The sequence below is a fragment of the Geotrypetes seraphini genome, chromosome 1, assembly GCF_902459505.1.
Source record: "Geotrypetes seraphini chromosome 1, aGeoSer1.1, whole genome shotgun sequence".
NCBI lineage: Eukaryota > Metazoa > Chordata > Amphibia > Gymnophiona > Dermophiidae > Geotrypetes > Geotrypetes seraphini.
In genome coordinates, this window is record NC_047084.1 from 537,969,563 (window position 1) to 537,994,028 (window position 24,466).

General features: G+C 42.2%; 1 protein-coding gene across 1 annotated transcript in view; it reads left to right on the forward strand.

Annotated features, from left to right (window-relative positions):
- The window catches only part of CAMK4 (calcium/calmodulin dependent protein kinase IV), a 312,089-nt gene that overhangs the window by 104,644 nt on the left and 182,979 nt on the right, over nt 1-24,466 (forward strand). The gene's annotated exons all lie outside the window — the stretch shown is intronic.

A 24,466-nucleotide genomic window follows, 5' to 3' on the forward strand; every position in this document is an offset into this window, starting at 1 on the left:
CAGCACCAAGTTAAGAACTCAAACTGCATCAACCCCCTACCAATGAAAAGTTAGCATTGCAAACATTCTAGAACACCAGCACAACTCCAGTGATCAATGGCGTGGCCTAGGCCTTTTATTAGTCAGGAAAACCAGGAAAAAAATTCCATAATCTAGACAGAAACACACAAACCACAGTGGAGAGATTTATAGATGTTGGTGGGCAACTTTATTCTTCAATCATGAAAACCTATGCGATGGCTCGACACATCAACAATTGGCAAAACATAAATAACAAATAGCAATTGTTGATGTATTATCATACTTATGGTTTTGACTAACAAATCTTTGATGACCATGAAATATTATATTTTTAACTTTCTATGTGTGTCATGTATGTTGTAGGCTCCTGAGGCAGGCCATATTGGTCGAAACACGTGCGTGTCGAGCTATCACACAGGTTTTCATGATTGAAGAATAAAGTTGCACACCAACATCTGTAAATCTCTCCACTCTGGTTTGTGTATTTCTGTCTGGGGTCTTTTATTAAGCATAAGGAGTGAAGACGGACCACTACAGATTCCTATACAGAACCTAAATTCACTTAGCAAAAAAAAAAAAAAAAAAAAAAAAGAAAAGAGACTACAATCTAGAAACATAATGTAGATTTAAAAAATGAAAATGAAAACAAAATAAATCATATGGCTTACAAACTTTGGGCTGCTGTCTTTGGCGGCCCTGGAAGCTTTCCCTCTGCTTCAACTTCCTGTCCCCGAAAAGCAGGGCTGTGGAGTCGGTAGATAAATGTTCCGACTCCAACTCCTCAGTTTTTTGTACTTCAGACTCCGACTCCGACTCCAGGTACCCGAAATTTCCTCCGACTCCAACTCCACAGCACTGGCTAATTTTCAGATCGTTAAAATGGAATGTCAAGTTGAGAGAAACGAGCATTTTCGACACCACCTTCTTTTTGCTTTTAATCAAGGTTCTAAGGCCGCAGAAGCTGCTCGCAACATTTGTGCTGTGTATATAGTGGGTGCTATAGCTGAAAGAATCGCTCGTGATTGGTATGCCAAGTTCAAAAATGGAGTCAGTAGATAAATGTTCCGACTCCAACTCCGAGTCCTCAGTTTTTTGTACTTCTGACTCCGACTCCAACTCCAGGTACCCGAAATTTCCTCCGACTCCGACTCCACAGCCCTGCCGAAAAGGCAGGAAACTGCAACAGAAAAAAACTTAGTTCACTGATACTGCTGGCGGCCTGAAGATTGCAAGCTTCAGCGTGGGGAAGGGATGGTGCAGAACCAGAGCACCCCCTTATAATTTGTACCTCCACTGCCCTGTCCTTGATACACCACTGTTTACTGTTACATTGAATTAACTAAATATAGTAAAGGTATGTATGGATAGAACTAGATGGAACCCGCTTAACAACATTGGTTTTTCGAAAACCAACGGATAGAAATACGCTGTTGAGATTTGACAGCATGCATCCTGTACACCTGAAAACCAGTATTCCTTTTGCTCAGTTTTTAAGATATAGGAGAATTTGCAACAGTAAGGAAAATTTTCTCCAAGAAGCAAAGATACTGGAGCAAAGATTAAAATCCAGAAATTACCCAACATCTATAATTAAGAAAGCAAAGAAAAGAGCGCTATGTAATCCCAGAGAGACATTATTGGACTATAACAAAACTCGGGAAGATGAAGAACAATCTGAAATAATTCCATGCATTATCAAACAGACGTGTGCTTCTCCACAGATTATTAAAAAATACAAAAAATATCTTCCACTACTCAAAACACTTCCATGTTTTGCTAATAAAAGATTTATCTTTCCTCAGGCCAGAAATAGGAATTTGAATGACTGGCTGTGCCATACATCTAAAGAAAAATTTACAGATGTGAGATCAGAATCTAATTTAGGACACAGCCCATGTGGTCATTGTACGAATTGTAAAATCATGTCCACTATCTCGAATTTTATTAATCCTGTTGATGGGAAAAATTACATTCTTAAACATACTTCCACCTGTCAAACAGCAAATGTGATTTATATAATACAATGCCCATGTGAATTATTCTATGTGGGCCAAACATCACGCAATTTAACTATCAGAATAACAGAGCACAAAAGTTGCGTGAACACATGTAAAATGACAGCTCCAATAGTGGCTCACTGTGTAAATTTGAAACACGAGTTTGTAAGCCTGAAATGTTGGGTGGTGGAGAAAGTGATCCCTTCAATGAGACGAGGAGACATGAGAAAGCTTTTATGGCAGAAGGAACAACAATGGATAGATCGCCTCCATTCTATAGAACCACTAGGTTTAAATTCTGAACATGAGTGGCAACCTTTCCTATAAAGATGAGGTTTACTTACGAGGAGTGAGCATGGTATGTGAAACAGTGATGTTTGATCTTTGACCCTTCGCGCGTGAGTGCGATGACGTCATGACGCCCGACTCGATCTAGCTTTTAAACGAGTCGGGCGCGTATCTCGGTCTGAGAGCCATTTTGAGAGAGCCCGACCGCCCGTTATACAGCTGACAGCGTGGAGACAACATTGTGAAAGAATCCCCTGAAGTAGCCTGCTTGCAGGCGAAATAGAAGATCTTATCTATCGGGACGAAGATGTTTCTTCAGATGAGTGTTTGACTCTTATATACGCTAAGTTGCAATAGTGTTTAGCCACGCTACTAAACGTTGTTCAGAATGTATTCACAGCTGTAGCTGATTGCCATATATTTAGTTAGCTTGGGGCTGCCTCACCTACTAATAGAAAATCACAGGACGTTTAAATTTCAAATCCTTGGAGAATTCTTTGAAAATCATTCTTCTAAAGAGATATTAAAGTATGAAAGTAATTTATAACTGTACGGAGTTTTTTTATAAACCCGTGATGAGGTGGTGAGCTTTGGCACTTGTGTAGTCCTGGCGACCCACAATTGAGGTTTATTTTTCTCCGTTTATTTTTCTTTGTTCATTTATTATTTTGTCAACTGTCCTGTTTTTTGTGATGCTGTGAGTGAATGAACCCCTGCTTTAACTATCTACAACGTACATTGAGTTGAGATTGTTCTTTACTGTTACATTGAGCCAGGGTAAGAGTAGCCCCCCCCTCTGCTCTTGTTTCACAGTACTACCACTAGGGGATCAGCCTATATAGGGTGGGAAATTGGATTTTGGGGCAAGGGATCTGATGGTGGGGGGGGTATGGATAGTTTGTGGAAAGGGCCATGGCCATGGCACCGGATTGCTGGTAGTGGGGAGTGTGTGGTACAGTGGTTAATGCTACAGTCTCAGCACCCTGAGGTTGTGGGTTCAAACACACGCTACTCCTTGTGACCCTGGGCAAGTCACTTAATCCCCCCCATTACCCCAGGTACATTAAATAGATTGTGAGCCTGCCGGGACAGACAGGGAAAAATGCTTGAGTACCTGAATAAATTTATGTAAACCGTTCTGAGCTCCCCTGGGAGAACGGTATAGAAAATTGGATAAAAAGAGTGCTACTCTTCTTACTGCTTCCTTTTGAGGTGGTAGTACATGCAGCTGTGCTTCTGGCAGTTGTGACAACATAGAAACATGATGGCAGTCTGCCCATCCACATTAACCATTATCTCTTCCTCTTTCTTAAAAGATCCCATGTGCCTATCCACACTTTCTTGAATTCAAACACAGTATCTGTCTCCACTACTTTCTCCGGGAGACTGTTCCACACATCCTTTCTGTAAAAATGTATTTCTTTAGATTACTCCTGAGCCTATCGCCTCTTAACTTCATCCTATGCCCTCTCATTCCAGAGCTTCCTTTCAAATGAAAGAGACTCGACTCATGCACATTTACGCCACATAGGTATTTAAATGTCTCTCATATTTCCCCTCTCCCGCCTTTCCTCCAAAGTATACAGATTGAGATCTTTATGTGCTCGATATTAATCTACACTCTAGTCGTCATAACAGCCATGCCTCAGCTCTGCCTCTGTCATGCCCATTAACTGTGTCAAGCAGCTGGTGTGGATTTTTGCTGTGCTATTTTAACATGTTAGAGGTTAGTGCAGTGGTCTTCTCCATTTTTTAAGATGGGGCCACTTTGGGTCCAAATGAGCTGAGATTTACCACATATCTTCACATGTGAGGCCTCAACACTGCTGATCAGTTGTATCAATGACATCCGCCCATTAGCCTGCCTTCAAACTTTATTTTGTTTATATTCTCAAGGACGCTGAGGTCACAGAATTGTTGGTTGTTAGACACATCAAAGGGGAATATTTTACGATATGTACGGACCAAAAATTCATGTTTCTCTATAGCTGGACCATTTATGTGGAATGCATTGTCTGGTACCTTACAGTTTTGTAGAAATTTACATTACATTACATTACATTACATTAGTGATTTCTATTCCGCTTGTACCTTGCGGTTCAAAGCGGATTACATAAGAAGAAGCTGGACATTTCCAGGAGGGTACGTGACATTTAGGGTAAGACATAGTTACAGAATGAGTATAGACTTGGTAACATTGGATGAGAGCAGTTATATTACATTACATTTCAAATCTTTTTCCAGGCGTTGGTAGGTAATATGAATCGGTAGGAAGAATTAGGTTTTTTTTTTTTTTTTTTTTTGGTCGGTTGAGGATATGGTGTCAGGGAGTGGGTAACCTGGTCGGTGTATGTGGAAGAGGAGATTAGGTGTTTTGAATATGTTTTTTGAAAAGTAGCGTTTTGAGTTCTTTGCGGAATGCTTTGAAGTCAGATGTTGAGGTTAATAATCTGGTTATGGAGGGTTCGAGTTTTGCTGCATGCGTTGCTATGAGGTTATCGTAAAGCTTTTTACGATGAGTGCCGTTGAGTGGTGGGTATGAGAATGGTGTCAGTGTTCTTCTTATTCTGGGTGGAAGGTTTCGGTGTAGGCGATCGATTAGATAGGCAGGTGCTGTACCGTTGAGTACTTTGAAGATTAGACAGTATAGTTTGAATTGGATTGCAATTTAGAAAGTTGCTTAAGACCCGTTTGTTTGTTCAAGCTTTTTAAAGCTAATATTCTGCTCCTTGAGTTAATATTTTACTTTCTGAATATCATCTTTTCTGCAAGTTATTATATTTTGCTACTTGATTGAAGTAATGTAGTAAATGAATGGTTGAGATGTAACTTATAGGTTGAGATGGTATAATCTTGTGATTTTTGCTGATGTATGAAGTATTTATGTTGTGCAAATCCTGAAATATGTATGTAATACTGTGAGCTGCCTTGGATAAAGGCGATAAAGGTGGATTAAAAATGGTTTTTTTTAAAATAAATAAATTTCTAGATACATTCTCTTCACTTATTGAGAAATGCTTTGTCTTTCGAGCATGCGGCTCTTCCTGCCATGAGCTTGGGAAGAGAGGCAGAATGTAGCAGAAAAAAAAGCCAGAATGATGATGATGTGGGCCACCCCAAAGGTCTTTAGGGGCCATTATTGGCCCCCAGGCCTTGCATTGAAGAACATTGGTCTAATGCGTGATAAAAACCTCACCGTTTGCTTAATGCAGTTTAGTAAATATGCTTCTTGGTTTCTATAATAAAATATCCTTTTTGGTTTTCTTCTAGCAGCTGTTCCTTGTTCCTGTTTGGGTCTGTTTTGAGATCCCTGTATGTCTGCCAAAATTATCCTTGTTTTGCAAATTCCATATCCCATCCTCGATATGTAGCAATACTTCTAAACTAAACTAAACTAAATCTTGGGTTTATATACCGCATCATCTCCACAAAGTAGAGCTCGACACGGTTTACAGGGTTTGGAATAGAACGGAACTCCAATGGAATTATATAAGTAATTATGAAGGGGAGGTTAGGGCTTAGAGTACCATAGAGGGGAAGAGGTTACATTTTGGAGAAGAGCCAAGTCTTCAGATGCTTACGGAATAGTTGAAGGGAGTTCAAGTTACGAAGAGGGGAAGTGAGACTATTCCAGAGCTGAGTGATTCTGAAGGGGAGGGAGGACCCAAGTTTACCAACGAGGGAGATGCCTTTTAAGGAGGGGTAGGATAATTTTAGTTTTTGCGTGGATCTAGTGGAAATTGGATTTGAGGAATTCCAGGATAGAGGAATAAGAGGAGGAAGGATGCCGTGAAGGATCTTGAAGGTTAGGCAGGCACATTTAAAGTGGACCCTGGAGATAACAGGAAGCCAGTGGAGCTTGGACAGGAGTGGTGAGACATGGTCAAGTTTACTTTTTGAGAAGATAAGCTTAGCCGCAGTGTTCTGGATTAGTTGGAGTCTATGGAGGCTTTTCTTTGTTAAGCTTAGGTAAATAGAATTGCAATAATCCAATCTGGAGAGGATGATGGATTGTACGAGGACGGCAAAGTGTTTTTGATGGAAGCAGGACCTCACTTTCCTCAGCATGTGTAGGCTACATAAGCATTTTTTTATCAGGGAGTTGAGGTGGTCGTTGAAGGAAAGTGAGGAGTCAATGGTGATGCCCAGAACTTTGCTAGAGAACTCCAACTGTAGAGAGGAGCCTGTGGACAATGGGATGGAGGTGGGTAGTTGGTCTAGTTTAGGGCCGAGCCAAAGTAATTTCGTTTTGGACTCATTTAGTTTCATTTGTACAGTGAGGGCCCAGGATTGAAGGTTAGTTATGCATGAGGAGATGTTCACTGCGAGATTAGTGAGGTTCGCGTCGGTCTCGAGGAGGACCAGGATATCGTCGGCATAAGTGTAAAGTATTTCTAGGGGGGATAGGTGGAGGAGATTCAGGGAAGACATATAAATGTTGAAGAGGATAGGAGATAGGGGGGAACCTTGTGGGACTCCGCATGTCGGTTTCCATGGGGAAGATGAGGTGCCATTCTTGGTAACGGTGTAAGAGCGAGAACGTAAGCAGTTCGAGAACCAGTCAAGGACTGTGGAGCTAATGCCTATCTCGGAGAGTTGGAAGATTAGAATGTCATGATGGACAACATCAAAAGCTGCAGAGAGGTCGAAATGAAGGAGAACGGCAAATTTTTTGTGAGAGTGAAGTTGTTGAACCTTAGAGATTAGGAAGGCCAGGAGGGATTCAGTGCTGAAGTTGGGTCTGAAGCCGTATTGATAGGGTAGGAGAATAGAGAATCTTTCCAGGTAGGATGAGAGTTGGGAGGAGACAATGGACTCTAGCAGTTTGGTTAGGAGAGGAATATTTGCTATTGGGCGATAATTGGATGGAATGGAGGGATCTAGGTCAGTTTTTTTCAGTAGGGGGGTCAACGCAATGTGTCCCATTTCTGGGGAGAAGAGGCCCGATAATAGGGCAGAGTTTATGAGTTTGGTGAGAGATGAGATGGCCTGTGCGGGTATTTTCTCAAATAGATAGGATGGGAATGGGTCCAAGGTGCAGTTACAGGATTTCAGTTTCAGGCAGAGTTTAAGGACCTGCGATTCAGATACTTGCTCAAAGGCAGTCCAGGATCTGTTGACTGGGATAGGGGTGGAGACATTTAGAGTAGGGTTGGGGTGGCGGACACCAGAGAGTTGTAGGAGACTGCGGGTGGGAAGGAGCTTCTTAAAGTGGTGACCTTTCCATTGAAGAAGTTTGCTAGGACATTGGCTGATGGAGAGGAGGGAAGTATGGAAGGGTTGTTATTAGGAGTTAAGGAGTGCCAGATGTTGAACAGCATACTATTCTGGTTGTTTGATCTAGAGATCTTGTCACCATGGAAGTTTTTCCTTGCTTTTTTGAGTATATTGTTGTAGAACTTAATGTTGACTCTCCAGGTTTGTTTGTCTGTGGGGGATTTAGATTTTTTCCAGATGCGTTCAGGGATCGACATTTTTGTTTTAGTACCCTTTGTTTTAGACCTTCTCTGGATAAAGGAGCAGGATGCAGCTCTCCCTGACCTATTTCCAGTGCTATCTTTTTGTTGGTCAACAGGTGTCACCAAAATAGACATTGTTAGCACGTTTCTATAATAAATTATACCTAAAGGGAATATTGGTTGCACCATTTTTTAATCTGCTTTTTGATTCTCGCTGATTATTTCTGAAATGGTCTCGTACCACTTAGTAACTTCTATCAGCTGGCGCTCCTAGGACTTCTGCTGCTAATAGCATCAGCAGTAGTCGGTTTCTAAACAGCATAACAGCTGCTGTCAGCAAATTACTTACATCAAGGTTTCATAGGGTAAACAGCTCTCTCACTTACTACTGCCTATATAATCACACATTTTTTGCAATCCTACTGTTACTGTTATTACTGCTTGTCATTTCAATAACACTACTAGATGTATGCAGCAATATTGGGTGAAAGGACTTTATGTATTGGAGAAGATGCTTTAGCTAACGCTGAAAGCCTGCACGGTGCATGATTGCACCTGCTGTGTTTCTCAATGAGGGAACGGGGCGGGACCTCATAAGATTGAAATTAGTAGGTAAAAAGTGCTTTAGAAGCATCTACACATCTAAATGGCAGCCTTTAATAGCTTGGAGAGGCCCAGAAGTTTAAATGCCATTTCAAAACAAGGGCTGTTCAGATGTGGGGAAGCTCAAAACATCCAAATGACAAGGGGGCATTGGGAAAGTGGCAAAAGGGAGTGGTTTGGGCAGCAGCACCATACAGATATGTAGTCCCTGTTTCACATAGGGAACTGACAGTGCAGTAGGAAACCTGGATATCGGAATTTACACCGGCTCCCAGACATGACTAAGTGCCTGCAGCATGGACAGCACGAAATCCTGAAATTTGCCAGTACTCCCTCACCTTAAGCATTTCCTGCCATTACCCAACCCCCCCCAAGATCAGCAGCACCTCAACATAAGCAGCCTCTCCAGGTATCACCCCATCCCTTTGCTGGGATCACTTGCCCCCCCCCTGACATAAGCAGCCCCTCCTGGTATCACCTGCTCATGCCTCCAAGATTACCTGTGCAAGACTCTCCTGAAAGCAGCCCCCCCCCCGAGGCTTACACATGTACAGTGGTACCTCGGTTTACGAGTGTACTGGTTTGCGAGTGTTTTGCAAGACGAGCAAAACATTTGCAAAATCAGCGCCTCGGAAATCGAGCGTGGCTCGATTTACGAGCGCGCCCCCGCGATCAGGCACCCTCCCTCCTGCGATCTGGCACCCTCCCCCCGTGATCCGGCACCCTCCCCGACGTGATCCAGCACCCCCCCGATGCGATCCGGCACCCCCCCCGACACGATTGGGCACCCCCCAATGCGATTGGGCACCCATCCAATGCGATTGGGCACCCCCCACCGCGATTAGCCACCCCCCCGCTGCTTCATACTGTCATCTGGGCACCGGCACCGGCATGTCTTGTGCTTGGTGCCGGTGCCCGAAGATTGGCTTCCTCTTCTGCTGGGCCTTGAGCATCTGCGCATGCTCAAGGCTCAGCAGAAGAGGAGGCCGATCTTCGGGCACCGGCACCGGCACCAAGCACAGGACGTGCCGGTGCCCAGATGACGGTATGAAGCGGAGGGGGGTGCCCAATCGCATTGGGGGGTTGCCGGATCGCATCGGGGGGGTGCTGGATCACGTCAGGGGGGTGATGGATTGCGGCAGTGGGGTGCCGCATCGCGGGGGGGAGGGTGATCGCAGGGGGGGCCTTCGGGGGAGCAATGCCGGTTCTCATGTGAGGGGGGAACGTATCAAAGTGAGTTTCCATTATTTCCTATGGGGAAACTCACTTTGATAAACGAGCATTTTGGATTACGAGCATGTTCCTGGAACGGATTATGCTTGTAATCCAAGGTACCACTGTATATGGAAACTGGATCTCTGTCTAGCAGTAATATTGCAGTATTGTCACTAGAAGTTTCAGTGACTATTTTGGATCCCAGTGACCAGAAAATGGGAGTGAGTGGGCATTGTTCATTCCCCACTAAACACCAGGGACCCCTGGCAAGCTCAATGACAGCATTGGAGGTGGGATGGGGGATTTGTGGCCCATGGCCTACTTTGAAGGGCCTCAGGCCCTGGGGGGAGTAAATGGGAGGCTACCACGTATTGGGCTTGTGCCTATATGTGGAGGCCTTTGGGTAGGAGGCTGCTGATGTCAGGGGGGATCAGGAGGGGCTGCTCATGTCAGAAGTATGCGTGTGGGAGGGTGTTACCAGGAGAGTCTGCTCATGTCCTGGGGAGGTACATTTTTATTGGGTGTGGTCTCAGGGAAAGGGGTTTGGGGTTATTTGCAAGAGGGTGGGGCCACCTTTGCTGAGAGAGCTGTGAATTTAGAAATCCTGAGTGGTATAGAACAGGTAAAAGTGAATTGATTTTTTTTATCTTTCAGAAAGTACAACGACTAGGGGACATTCGATGAAGTTAAATGGAAATACTTTTAAAACAAATAGGAGGAAATATTGTTTCACTCAATGAATAGTTAAGCTCTGGAGCCAGAGGATGTGGTTACAGCAGTTAGCATATCTGGGTTTAAAAAAGACTTGGATAAGTTCCTGGAGGAAAAGTCCATAATCTACAATTGAGATAAACAGGGGGGAAGCCACTTCTTGCCCTGGATCAGGTAGCAAGGAATCTTGCTACTTTTTGACATTCTGCCAGGTACATATGACCTGGATTGGCCACTGTTGGAAGCAGGATACTAGGCTTGATGAACCATTGGTCTGACCTAATATGGCTATTCTTATGTTCTTATGTAAATACAATATCTTCTGGAAACTCTGGATGGAGTCAGAAGGTTTAGAAAAGATAAAGCTTATATGGGCTGTTCTTTAAATGGGTGCCTTCCTTTAGGCAATCCAATGCCACACTATGAGAATCTATTCTGCAGTGGCTCCTGAGCACCTGGATTCTTTTATAGAGTGATTGGCATTAGTAAGCCTAACATAAATGCACCCACAGTTACACCAGTCATAAACTGGGTGTAACTGTGATTGCATAAATGCAGCAAGAGCATGTGTAACCTATAGTAGCACCTAAAAAAACGGCGGCATTTAGAGAATCCGGGCCTTTGTCGCTCATTACAATTTGTGCATGCATCTGGCTGCATCCTATGTTATAAGGCATGGCACTTAATTCTTCTATTGTATATGTCAAAAGGGAGCATGGCCTTGGGTACGTAAAGGGCATTTCAAAAAGTTGCACATGTAATTACATGTATAGATAGATAGGACATTTTTATGTAAGGTTACCGTAGTTTGAAAAAGGAAACCCTGGACACATAACCCCCGCCCTGTTCCTCCTCCAATCCGCCCCATTCGGCCCTGCTCCTGTCAAGCCTCCTCTCTTTTACAACCAGTTGCAACCGTGTCTGGAGAGCCTGGAGCATGTGCAGATGTGTGTGACATCATCCTCACATACTCAGAGGCCCTCTAGATGCGACCGGAACTGGTCATGGCTTTCCAAAACCCAGACAAATGCTGGGTTTTTGGAAAGTCCGTCCGGGAGCCTGGACAGTTCTCTGATAACCCTACTTATTTGTTTAGCAGCCTTTTGAATATTAGTAGCATGGACAACATTAGAAACGTACATAAGTTGTTTAAAATCAGTAATAAAATAATATCTTGGAGAACCTGGTAATCCAGACAAATTTGGTTTCTAGATCAACTTCTCAATGGAGCATGATTAAAACCCTTTGCTGATCTTCAAAAGGGATATGCTCTGCCTCCTGCAGTTGTTTTAAATCATGGTTGCAATTACAAAATTCAATAAAAGAGAGTGGGATAGTATTAACTACATTGTCAAATAGCTGGAAATTTCAAAAGCCATGACTTCCTCTTTCAATTCAAGGTTCCGGCATTATAAAATATTATGGGAAGATTTTGCAGGGGCTTACTGTAGAGTTCAAAGAATCTGGGAGCATGAATTGAGAATTGCATTAACATTCAGACAATGGGAATGCTTCTGGTTGATCTTTGGCATTTGTATAGCAATGTACATATATATGGGTTTCTTGCCCAAATAGCTTTTTGACCTCACTTAAGATCTCCAGACTTTCTAATCAGGGTGATAATTATTGGTTGTGTGGGATGGAGATAGGAACCCTGTCCCATATGATACACTACTGTTAAAATTTGAGTGCATATTGGTCAAATGTATGGACTAGATTATGTCAGGTGTCCAATATTTATTTAGAAACATAGAAACATGATGGCAGATAAAGGCCAAATGGCCCATCTAGTCTGCTCATCCACAGTAACCATTATCTCTTTCTCTCTCTGAGAGATCCTATGTGCCTATCTTAGGCCCTCTTGAATTCAGACACAGTCTCTGATTCCACCACCTCTTCCAGGAGACTGTTCCGTGCATCTACCACCCTTTCCGTAAAAAAGTATTTCCTCAGAATACTCCGGAGCCTATCAACTCTTAACTTCATCCTATGGCCTCTCATTGCAGAGTTTCCTTTCAAATGAAAGAGGCTCGACTCATGCACACTTATATTACATAGGTATTTAATCATATCTCTCCTCTCCTGCCTTTCCTCCAAAGTATACAGATTGAGATCTTTAAGCTTGCCCCCATATGCCTTATCACGAAGACCACACACCATTTTAATAGCCTTCCTCTGGACCGACTCCATCCTTTTAATATTTTTTTGAAGGTGCGGCCTCCAGAATTGTACACAATATTCTAAATGAGGTCTCACCAGAGTCTTATACAGAAACATTAGCATCCTTTTAGCTTTCGCCGTCACCTTTTCAACCTGTTTGGCCACCTTAAGATATCACATACAATCACACCCAAATCCCGCTCTTCCGTCGTGCACATATGTTCTTCACCCCCTTAAACTGTACGGTTCCCTCTGGTTTTTGCAGCCCAAATGCATGACCTTGCATTTCTTAGCATTAAATTTTAGCTGCCAAATTTCAGACCATTCTTCAAGCTTCGCCAGGTCTTTCTTCATGTTATTCACACCATCCGGTGTGTCTACTCTATTACAGATTTTGGTATCATCCACAAAGAGACAAAGCTTACCCACCAACCCTTCAGCAATATCATTTGTAAAAATGTTAAAAAGAACAGAACCTTGAGGCACATTGGTTGCCTTCCACTCAACCAGTTCCTGACCCAGCCAATCACTTTGGGACCCATCCCAAGGCCACTCAGTTTATTTATTAGACGTCTGTGTGGAACATTGTCAAAGGCTTTGCTAAAATCTAAATAGACCACATCTAGCGCACATCCTCTATCCAATTTTCTGGTGACCCAGTCAAAGAAATTGATCAGATTTGTCTGACAAGAACTACCTCTAGTGAATCCATGTTGCCTCCAGTCCTGTAATCCACAGGATTCCAGAATCTTGACCATTCTCTGTTTTAAAAGTGTTTCCATTAATTTGCTTACCACAGAAGTCAGACTGTAATTTCCTACTTCTTCCGCACTTTCACTTTTGTGAAGAGAGACCGCATCTGCTCCCTTCTCCAATCCATGTGCAGCTATCATATAAGTTTATAGTTTGGAAATTAATGGTATTAGTTTGTGAGTTTGTTGCCAAAAATGTTTTCTTTTTTGTCTTTAACAATAGCTCTCAATCTCATATTTAACAGTTGGAAGAATTATAGTATGTTGAAATTTAATGCATGGTGGAACATGCTATAGTTATTTAGGAAATATGAAAAATGGCAGAAGAGAGAAGGAATGCACCCAAGAAAAGAATCTGGGTATCATCGTAGACAATACAATGAAACTTTCTGCCCAATGTGTGGTGGTGGCAAAAAAAGCAAACATGATGCTAGAAATTATTAAAAAAGGGATGGTTAAAAAGGGATGGTTAACATGTATTGACCTCATCTGAAGTATTGCATTCAATTCTGGTCTCCTTATCTCAAGAAAAATATAGTGGTGCTAGAAAAAGTTCAAAGACGAGCAAACAAGATGATAAAGAGGAAGGAACTCCTCTCGTATGAGGAAAGACTAAAAAGATTAGAGCTTTTCAACTTGGAAAAGAGACGGCTGAAGGGAGATATGATTGAAGTCTACAAAATCCTGAGTGGAGTAGAACAGATACAAGTGGATTGACTTTTCACTCCATCAAAAATGACAAAGACTAGGGGACACTTGAAGTTACAGGGAAATACTTTTAAAACCAATAGGAGGAATTTTTATGTCACTCAGAGAATAGTTAAACTCTGGAATGCATTGCCAGAGATTGTGGTAAGAGCAGATAGCGTAGCTGTTTTTAAGAAAGGTTTGGACAATTTCCCGGAGGAAAAGTCCATAGTCTGTTATTGAAAAAGACATGAGGGAAGCCACTGCTTGCCCTGGATTGGTACCATGGAATATTGCTACTCCTTGGGTTTTGGCCAGGTACTAGTGACCTGGATTGGCCACCATGAGAACGGGCTACTGGGCTTGATGGACTATTGGTCTGACTCAGTAAGATTATTCTTAAGTTCTTAGTGCTTGTATGTGTGTTTGAGGGGATGCAAGCAGAGAATGGTTTTGTGTGTGTGGAAATCATTTCCATGCATACTTAATAGTGAATCAGTTGCTGTTGGAAAATTGGCCAGGTACTTGGCCAACAGCAATTGAGTTGCTATTGTTAGTGAATCTAGCCGTAAGAGTCATTATCCAGGAAAAAATTTGTAATGAATTAAAACTAAATCTTCAATAAGATTTCACAGTTTGCACTTTCTTGAGAAAAAGTACAACTGGTACTAATGACAATAATCTATTTGCTTCTGAGCCTTATACATTAAAGTACACTTGAAGTCTGGAATAGCAGCTTGAAGATATATGTTTAAATGAATGAAAGTCTCCTTTTTCAACAAAAATGGACATAGGAGCAGTGAGAAACGAGGGGTCACTGAAAAGTTGTCAACCCAACCAAGAGGAGAAATGATATGGAGCCATGAAACTTACAAGTTATTCTACGCTTTTCTTGACACTTTTCATTTCAATGATATGAAATGAAACAAAGTGTGTCAAGAAAACTGTGAAATAACTTGTAAGTTTCGTGGCTCCATATCATTCTCTTCTTGGTTGAGCTGAGAACTTTTCAGCGACCCCTCGTGTAAGAGTGCTTTTTTCCCCCCAACTCCCTTACTGAAAGGCTCAAAGTGGATCACTATAAAATGAGAGAGAAAAAAAAGTATCACTGTTTTCGAAATAAGTTATGAGAGATTTTCGAAAAATAGTATACAAGTTAGAAAATCTGAAATCGCTAGGTAAAGAATTCCAAAACTCACATATAACAAGGAAAATCGGTTAGAATGTTCTAATGAACACCTTGTACAGCGGGATAATACAATAAGTAGAAATTCAAGGCACAGAAAGACCCACAAGCTCCTGGAAACGAGAATAAACTAATCAGATATACAGGTGAAAAATCATTTTGACTGCTGAATTCTGTAAGATTTGAAGTCTATAAAAGAGCACAGAAGAGTTGATAGAGAATAAACTTGCAATATTTGAATCTGTATTTCTCTTCTGAATTTTTGATTGGGGGCTGGTAAATTCACTTTCTCTTCAATTTCTGTTGGCAGCCTGACTTTAGTTTGACCTGGGTGGAGGATTACTTAAAAAAAACATAGAAATATTCAAGTTTTGAGTGCATTACTTTAACCACTGTTACAGTTTCCTTAGATCACCATAAAAATATTGCTGATACAAAGCAGGGCTTCTCAAACTTGTCCTGGGGTCCTTATAGTTAGTCTAATTTTCAAGATATCCATAACAGAAATGTATGAGACAGATCTGCATGTATTAGAAACCAAACTGCAAATTAATCTCTTGTCCATCCATTTTGGTTAACCCAGTTACCTATGAGAATACAAAGGTGCCAACATTCAAAATCATTGGGGGTGCAAAATATAATACATATTAACCCTCCATCAACATGCTCAGTATTGGGGGTCTTCAGTACCCATTGGCACCAAAAGAGTTAGCCCCTTTAACAGTGGGGTAAATAGGACAGCTGGGTAAGGAGGAGTTTCGCTCCATCTTTTCTCCTGCTGCAGTTCCTGGACTTCTGCAATCACGGGTTAAGCCCCACCCTCAACATCATTAACATCTGAAGCCAGCCCTTTAAGAGGGTAGACGTGCAAAGACAGAGAAGAACATCAGGCTTCTCCTAGAGACACTTTTTGTGTGTGTGTGTCCAGCAAGGTAAGGAGGAGTTTTATTTATTTGTTTACCACATTCACTAAAGTTAGCGACTCAAAAAGCGATGGATTCACTATCAAGTTTGCATGCAAATACCTTCTTCTATTGGGAGCAGGAGGAACTGCAAACACCTCCTGCTCCTACTCCCCCACCCAGCCTGCTACACTACTAGGCCTTAGGCCCCTCCCCGGTGCATCATGTGATGCATGGGAGGGGCCTGAGGCTCTGAGCCAATCAGGGACTTCCTTAGGAAGGAACCTAAGGAAGTCCCTGATTGGCCAAAACAAGTGGAGTCTTCATGGCAGGAGGGAGTGGGCATCCCTCCTGCTGGTTTTTACGGGGAAGCAGGTGGGCTGATGGGAGTCTTCGTGACAGGAGGGAGTGGGCTTCCCTCCTGACATCTTTTTGGGATTCAGGGGGGGAATGGTGGCTCGGAGGGGGGGGGCAAATGATTGTCAGGGGTCATTCGGGTAGAATTGTTGTGAGCGTTGGGGGATTTTTTTCATGGGGCAGATATTTTATATGATTGGCTGAGATGCCTAAGACCCTCCACTTGAGGGAGGGGGGTTGATTTGCGGTACCAGTGCATTGGGGAGGGCTGTGCTTTTTTTTTCTTTTTTTTCTAATGGGGCAGATATTGTGCATGTGTAACATGCACAGCATTTCTGCCCGTTAAAAAAAGAAGGGCTAAACAGGTAAGCGACTTATCTTGACCTGTCGCTTATTTTAGATAGCTAAAAGCAATCACTTTTTTTTAGTGCATCAGGAAGCCATGGTAGAGCATCAGTCGCTCTACTAGTTTACACTGCATTTTAATATTAATGAGCTTATTTGCATGGTTGGATCAGGGAATGAACAGTCGTGCAGAAAACCACGCAGTGAGACGTTTTCTGCATCGGGTTGGCCCATGCGATCATCGCTAAAGCTGTCAAAACAGGTTTAGTGATGATTGTTGGCTTTAGTGCATCTGGGCCTAAGTGACTTGCCCAGTGTCACCAGTGCTGAGAAGTGATCCTACAACCTCAGGGTGCTGACGCAACAGCTCTACCACTAGGCCACTCCTCACCTGCAAGTGTTGTAAAAATATGAGAGACTGAGATCATCTCCAGTAAACCCTGACATAATGGCAAGATTCATTCCTGTCACGGTATGCACAAAATTAACCCACCTGGAGAGCGAGATAAGAGCTGCAGGACTTACCTGTCACTTAAAGCTAAAGGGCTTGATGAAGTTATTTGTTAAGGAATATTTTTTCTTATTGGAACAGTAATAATACAATGATGTTTAAATTATGCAGCACCACGAAGCCAGGAAATGGTGTCAAGTGTTTAACTCCAGTGTAAGAAATCAGTTTTCAGTGTCACCCTGAAGGTTATTTATTCATTTGTTCACAGAGTACATTTCAGATTGTTATAGTTAGGGGTTCTTCATCCATCCATGTGGATTTTTAGGCTCAGAACCGGTAGCAAAGCAGCCTGCATTATGTGTTCTATAGTACTTCGCTTTGTCTTTAGAGCAGTGGTCTCAAACTCGTGGCCCGGGGGCCACATGCGGCCCGCCAGGTACTATTTTGAGGCCCTCAGTATATTTATCATAATCACAAAAGTAAAATAAAACAGTTTCTTGATCATATGTCTCTTTAGCTATAAATTACAATATTATTATTAAGACTTAGCCAAAAGGAAAGATTTATAAACTATAAAGAGTTTTACCTCACGCAAAATTGTCATTTCTTTAATAAGACATTAACTATTTTTTCTGAGGCCCTCCAAGTACCGACAAATTTAAAATGTGGCCCTGCAAAGGGTTTGAGTTTGAGACCACTGCTTTAGAGGAAGCCAATGCAGAATAATGCTTCCTATCAGCCCTTTTTTTTTTTAACCTATTGTTAGTGGCTCTTGCTATGTTGCGGTTATTAGGCAAGCCTGGGTTACACTGGATAGCAAACTAGCATCTGTTACAGAGCGCACTGCTATGTGACCTGAATACAAGCGGAGGCTGCCAATTCCCCAACAGCAGCATCACCTGAGTCAAGCAGGAGAAAAAAAAGTAATATGCCTAGAAAATGCATGTAATCAGAGGGATTAACAACTTATTTTATTGGAAGGCAACAGCATTGTTTTGTCTATTGAAATCATTAGAATATTTTTTCACTTATAAATACCTTTATTAAGAACGAATTAAAAAAATAAATAAATTGCAATTTCAGAAAAACAAGGAGCCTATCCACTATAAAATGTAACACGATATAATATGAAAACACAAAATTATGAGGAGGTGCTGGAAGGTTCTCAGCCTAACCAAGAATGGAATGACATGGAGACATGAAATATGCAAATTATTCCACATATTCACCCTTAAGTTCAACACACTTGGCGCCTCTGTTTAATTAATAAAAAAAACAAAAACCTAACCCCCCCCCCAAAAAAAATCCAGTCAAAAAGCAGTATATTGTACCCAATGCAGTGTTCTCCAACTAATGTTTTGCAGTTCTGTGGTGTCATTTCCTAGTGGATTTTAGATTGATTCAGTGCCCTTCTGAGTTAGTACCAGACTGTTACTACTACTACTTATCATTTCTATAGCTTGAGAGAGCTTACAATCTAATTAGAGTTATTCCTCTTGTAAAAGTCCTGTAATCTTAAAAATGGCCATGGAGCATCGGTTCCACTGCTTATTTTCATACAATAATGTCATCATTCCAAGATTAATAATTCATTCTAACTGCCTGTGGGAATTTCAATGGACTCCTTCATTTGATAATTTGATTTAAAGTAGAACCATCACTTCCCCTGAGGTTACAGGTCTTTGGAATCTGATATTATCTCAGAAAATCCTTCTGAGATATGTTCTGTTCAGAAACCCTACTGATTTTCTAAAAAAAAAGAAAAGTGCTGCATCGTGAATGCATTCTGTCAGAAGCTCCTAGTCAAAGGAGTAATAAATTATTGTGCGATGTATGACTGTTACTAAGGATGAAGATCTAGAATGTCGGTATAATGTTCCTTTCATCTGTTACACTGAAAGAATATGGCAAGGCTTCTTGGAAGTCTAGGAAATCTTTCCCTTTTGATCTCAGACAGAGTAGAGAGGGAAAATGCTGCATAAATGTTTCCCCAAGTACCTAACGAAGAATTCCTCATCCTCTCTCTGAAGCCACACTTAGCCAGTTGGGTTTTCAGGGTTGCTGCAAAGAATATTAATAAGATAAATTCACATACATTGAAGACTCATTCTACGAGGGGGGGGGGATGCTGAAAAGTTCTCAGCCCAGCCAAGAAGAGAACGACTTGGGTATGGTTCAATCAATGATCTGAAACAATGTCAAAAAGCATAGAATTTCGCTTCTGCAAATTTGCACTTAACGAAATAAGATAACACTCTTTTCAGCTACAGTGGCATAATGCTCAAAAATTAGGAAGTTGGATGGTTGGGCTGAGAACTTTTCAGCACCCCTTTCGTATGCACATGTTCTGCAGCAGTCTTGAAAGCGTAACTGGCTAGGTTTGCTTCCAAGAGAAAGTTGGGATATATTGAACTAATGTATACCACCAACTGACCATTTGTTAATTCCAAATCACCAGAAGGCAAATGAAACAACTTTTGAAAGTTTTGGTGAAAACAATCTGTGACTGAATTTTGTCACTAAGTTTCAGCCATAGTTGAAACTAGCCACCCCTAATGAGTGCTATGGGCTGCCTCCATTCACCCTCCCTCCCTTCCCTCCTGCCTTCCCACACAGCAGCAACTCACACTCCCTCCAAACAGGTGTAGCCACCCCACCATGTAGGTTCCCCTGGGCCTACCTAATAATCATTGGTGGTTTACAGGTGCTGTCAGGTAGGAGAAATGCCCAGTCCCACCCCCAAAGACAGGAAGCCTCCAATGAGGCTCCCCTCCATCTCTCAAGTGGCTTATCTTGGAAATCTCTGGTGGTCTTTGGAAGATCTTATGGCCAACAGTGATGCCCACTCACTCCTGCCCATTGTGGCTCTGGCCTCAGAATAGATGCTGCAATCTCTTTCAGCAGTTTTGTGATATTTGCTAATACCACAAGGCTTCTGCTAGAAGTCATTGTGGCCATTTTGAGACCAGAGCCACAGTAAGCAGGAGTGAGTCTGCATTGCTTCTGCTTCTAGGATCCCCTAGACTACTAGGGATATCCAAGATAGGCCTGGGGAGAACCTATGGGGGTGGAGGGGATGGCACCAAATAAACCTTTATCTAAAGAAGGTGTTTTAGAAGTCCACATTTTTAAATGTGGAGGGGCATTTTCGTCAGGACGTCTAAGTCTGAGTTTGGACGGTTCGGGAAAGATGTCCAGAAATCAAGTAGAGAAAATATCTATTTTCAAAACAGCAAGACTTTTTTTTTTTTATAAATGACCTATCTAGATGTTTTGGCCCTTAGTATTCTATCATTTTTTGGTCATTTTCGAATACAAACATGTCCAAATGAAAAACACACAAAAACAAGTTATTGGGACATCCAAGCAGCCAGTATTCTTAGCAAACTAGTTACACAGGCATCTCAGCAGAACAGAAGGTCACTCTAGGGCAGGGGTGTCCAACCTTTTGGCTTCACTGGGCCGCATTGGCCGAAAAAAATGTTTCTGGGGCCCCACAAACGCACAAATGCTGCAGCAAGACAGAGGAGGGAGCCGGCTAGACGGTAAACACCCAGGAGCATCAGAGGAAAAAACTGCATTGCCCTCGACTGGGGCTGCACAAAATACTTATTGGGGCCACAGGTTGGACACCGCTGCTCTAGGGGGTACTGCAGTGAATGTAACATTTAAGCCCCATATGCATGTCACTATAACCTACTGTACTAACATGTACACTACAACAAAAGCCCTTATGCCTGCAGGTGTCATCTTTATGTAGGCACAGTAGGTTATGGGTGGGTTTTGGAGGGCTCACTATACAATATAAGCAGTGGGACTTTTAAATGCGACATTCATTGCAATACCTCCTAGAGCAGGAGTGTTAAACTCAGGCCCACGGGCCAAATTTGGCCTGTAGAGAAATTAAATTTGGCCCACAAGAAAATACCCTGTTCTTTCCCTCCCTCCATCTCATTGTCCACCTTCTCTGTCCCAGCTTCCCGGTCTCACCTTCAAAGCAGCCTGCAGAGGATCGCCAGTTGGTTGTAGTGATCCTAGAAGGCTGTCATAGCCTTAGTAACATGTTCCCTCTGCTGTGGTCCCGTACATCAGAGGAGGGGCGGGACCGCAGCAGAGGGAACGTTCTGCGGAGGCTGACGGCAGCCTGCTAGGATCGCTACAGCCAACTGGTGATCCTCTACAGGCTGCTTTGAAAGTGAGACCGGGAAGCTGGAGGATGCTAGAAAGAAGGGGGAAAATATGGAGGCCTTCGGGGGGGGGGAGGGCTGGTGTAGAAGTACACAGAGGAAGGGAAGGAGGGAGAGAGGGAGGGAAAGAGGGGTCTAAAGAGACATGCATATGCAGGACAGAGGGTGGGGGGAGGGGAAGTAATGTGTCTAAAAACAGAGGAGCGGGAGAGAGATGGTGGACAATGGAATGGAGGGAAGGAAGGAACAGAAAGGGAGAGAAGTTGGACACAAGGGATGGTGTGGAGGGGGGGATACAGATACTGGATAGGAGGGTAGTTGGGAAGAGAAAGGGAGAGATAGTGGACCCTGGGGTGGTAGGGAAGGAGTGAGAGATGCTGGATGGAAAGGTAGTTGAGAAAAGGAGAGTGGTGGATCTGGGGATAGTGGGGTCCATCGCTGCAGCTGCGGGGATGGAGACAAAAAAAAGGAAAGATGCCAGACCTCCAGGGGAGGGAAGGGAAACAGAAGGGGAGGACAGATATAGAAGATGGATGGTTAGCACGGAGAAAGAAGGAAACGAGAAATGGGCAGGAGACCCTGGCAAGCAAGTTTTCAGAAGATAACCAGAGCCTTGGACCAACATGATTTGAATAATGACCAGACAACAGAAGGTAGAAAAAATAATTTTATTTTCTGTTTTGTGATTACAATATGTCAGATTTGAAATGTGTATCCTACTAGAGCTGGTGTTAGACAGCAAGCGTGAACTAGGACCTAAAAGAGAGAGGAAAAGTCTTTTTTATTTATTTTGTTTACATCACAGAGCCGACATGGGGTTGTAGAGGTTGTAACCCTGTACTTTTACTAAGACTAAGGGGACCTTTTATTAAGGTGTGCTAATCTTTAGCGCGTGCTAAATCGGTTAGCATATCTTAATAAAAGGACTCCTAAGTATTTATTAAGTATCCTTAATAAAAGATTCAGCCTGCGACTTATCCTATGGTTTAGATTTCGGCCCCTTATGTGATTGAGTTTGACAACCCTGCCCCAGAGTGTCAGTCTGCTTTGCTCTCTTTGTGACCATTTGAAGCTGTAATACAGGCTGGAATGTACTGAGTTTTTTTCACATCTTTGGGTGGTGGGAGGGGTAGGTAACCACTGGGGGAGTAAGGGGGGGTCATGCCCTAATCTCTGTGTATGGTCGTTTGGTGGAGGATGGGCAGGGGAGGGCTTCAATGGCTGGGAGGGTGTAGATGGGCTGGAGTAAGTCTTAACAGAGATTTCGGCAGGTGGAACCCAAGCATAGTACCGGGTAAAGCTTTGGATTCTTGCCCAGAAATAGCTAAGAAGAAAAAAAAATATAATAATAATTTTAAATTGAATCAGGTTGGGCAGACTGGATGGACCATTCGGGTCTTTATCTGCCGTCATCTACTATGTTACTATGTTACTCTCCAGTGGTCATCTGATCAGTTTGGGCACCTTTTTACCCTTATTCATTTTTTAAAAATTTTTTAAAATAAATCTTTATTCATTTTAATAACCATCAAGTGCAACAATTTATCAAACAGTTTACAAAATAAACGGCACTTAATTCCATCAATTAATATAATAAGTCCATATCCCTTCCCCCCATCCACCCACCCTTTCATACAGCATAAAAACAATCAAGAGTAATACAAATGACCAAGATAAATTACAATTTAAAAATGAATTAAGTACATATTCCCCCCCACCTCTCCTGGATGCGTATAATCAATGGGGCAAAACTAATAATCAAGCTTTACAAAATTTTGTCAATGGTTCCCAAACCTCCTTGAATTTCTTATGTCCCAATTGAATTGCACTCATACGTTCAAATTTATAAGTTTGGCACAAGGATTCCCACCAAAAACTATAATTTAACCTATCCTAATTTTTCAAATAAGCTGTATGGCAACTCCCGTCATATTGAGAAGTAGTCTATTATTATATGGAGTTATTGGACTCTTGGCCCTCAATTACGTACCAAACGGCACTATGTTGTACGTCAATGCCAATGGAATTTCCAGCATTCTATTTATTTGACCCCAAATGGATCGCCAAAATTTAAGTATCGAGAGACAAAAAAGAGCAGATGATCCAGTGTCACTTTATCGAGATGACAGTGCCAGCATCTATTTGATTTAGAACTATCTAATTTTTGTAATCTAACAGGGGTCCAAAAACTTCTATGCAACAAAAAAAACATGTTTGTCTCATAGACGCTGACTCTGTACATCTCATTCTCCAAGTCCAAATCCATGGCCATTGAGTAGCAGAAATTTGGTGCTTTGTCTCAATGCTCCAAATGTATTTTAGACTAGTTTTTGTTTTTTATTCAAAAATTCAGATATTAATTTATACCACCTGGCTGCCTGATGCCCCAGCAAATCTGTCTGGAAGCACAGGCCCGGCAAGCTATACTGAGTTTTCAAGTTTCGCCAATCAGGGAACCCTTTCTGAATGGCCTGCTTCAACTGCAACTACTTATATATTTGAGACTTTGCAATACCAAATGTTTGTTGCAGTTTTGAAAAGTCAAGCAGCTTTCCATCTGATAACACATCATCCAGTGTGCGTATACCTGCCTGCAGCCAGTGCTTCCAGTGAATCTTAGACTCGCCAATTTGAATCTTGGAGTTCAACCACAAGGACTGACACGTGAATTGATGAATTGGAATAGGTATTAGGCTATTAATAAATTTTAATGTTTGCCATGTGGAGAATAAAATTATTTCGCCCTTATAAATCCTAGGTAACTTGATACTTAAAACATGACACAATCGCAATGGGAACATGAGTTGCCATTCTAAGTAAAGCCAATCCGGGAGATGTTCCAAGACTTCAGGAAGGATCCAATACATACCCTGACGCAGTATATAGGCCTGATGATACCTATAAAAATTCGGGAAATTTACCCCACCCGCGGTAATTGGTTTTTGTAAAGATACTAAAGCAATTCTCGCAGTTTTACCCAGCCAAATAAATTTAGTAAGGATACTATTTAATTTCTTATAAAAGGACCCCTGAAAAAAACTGGCAATATACCCATTTGGTAGCAAACTACAGGCAAAATCATCATTTTAACCGTTTGGACTCTCTCCCACCAAGAAAAATTAAAAGGGGTTCCATTGCTCACACA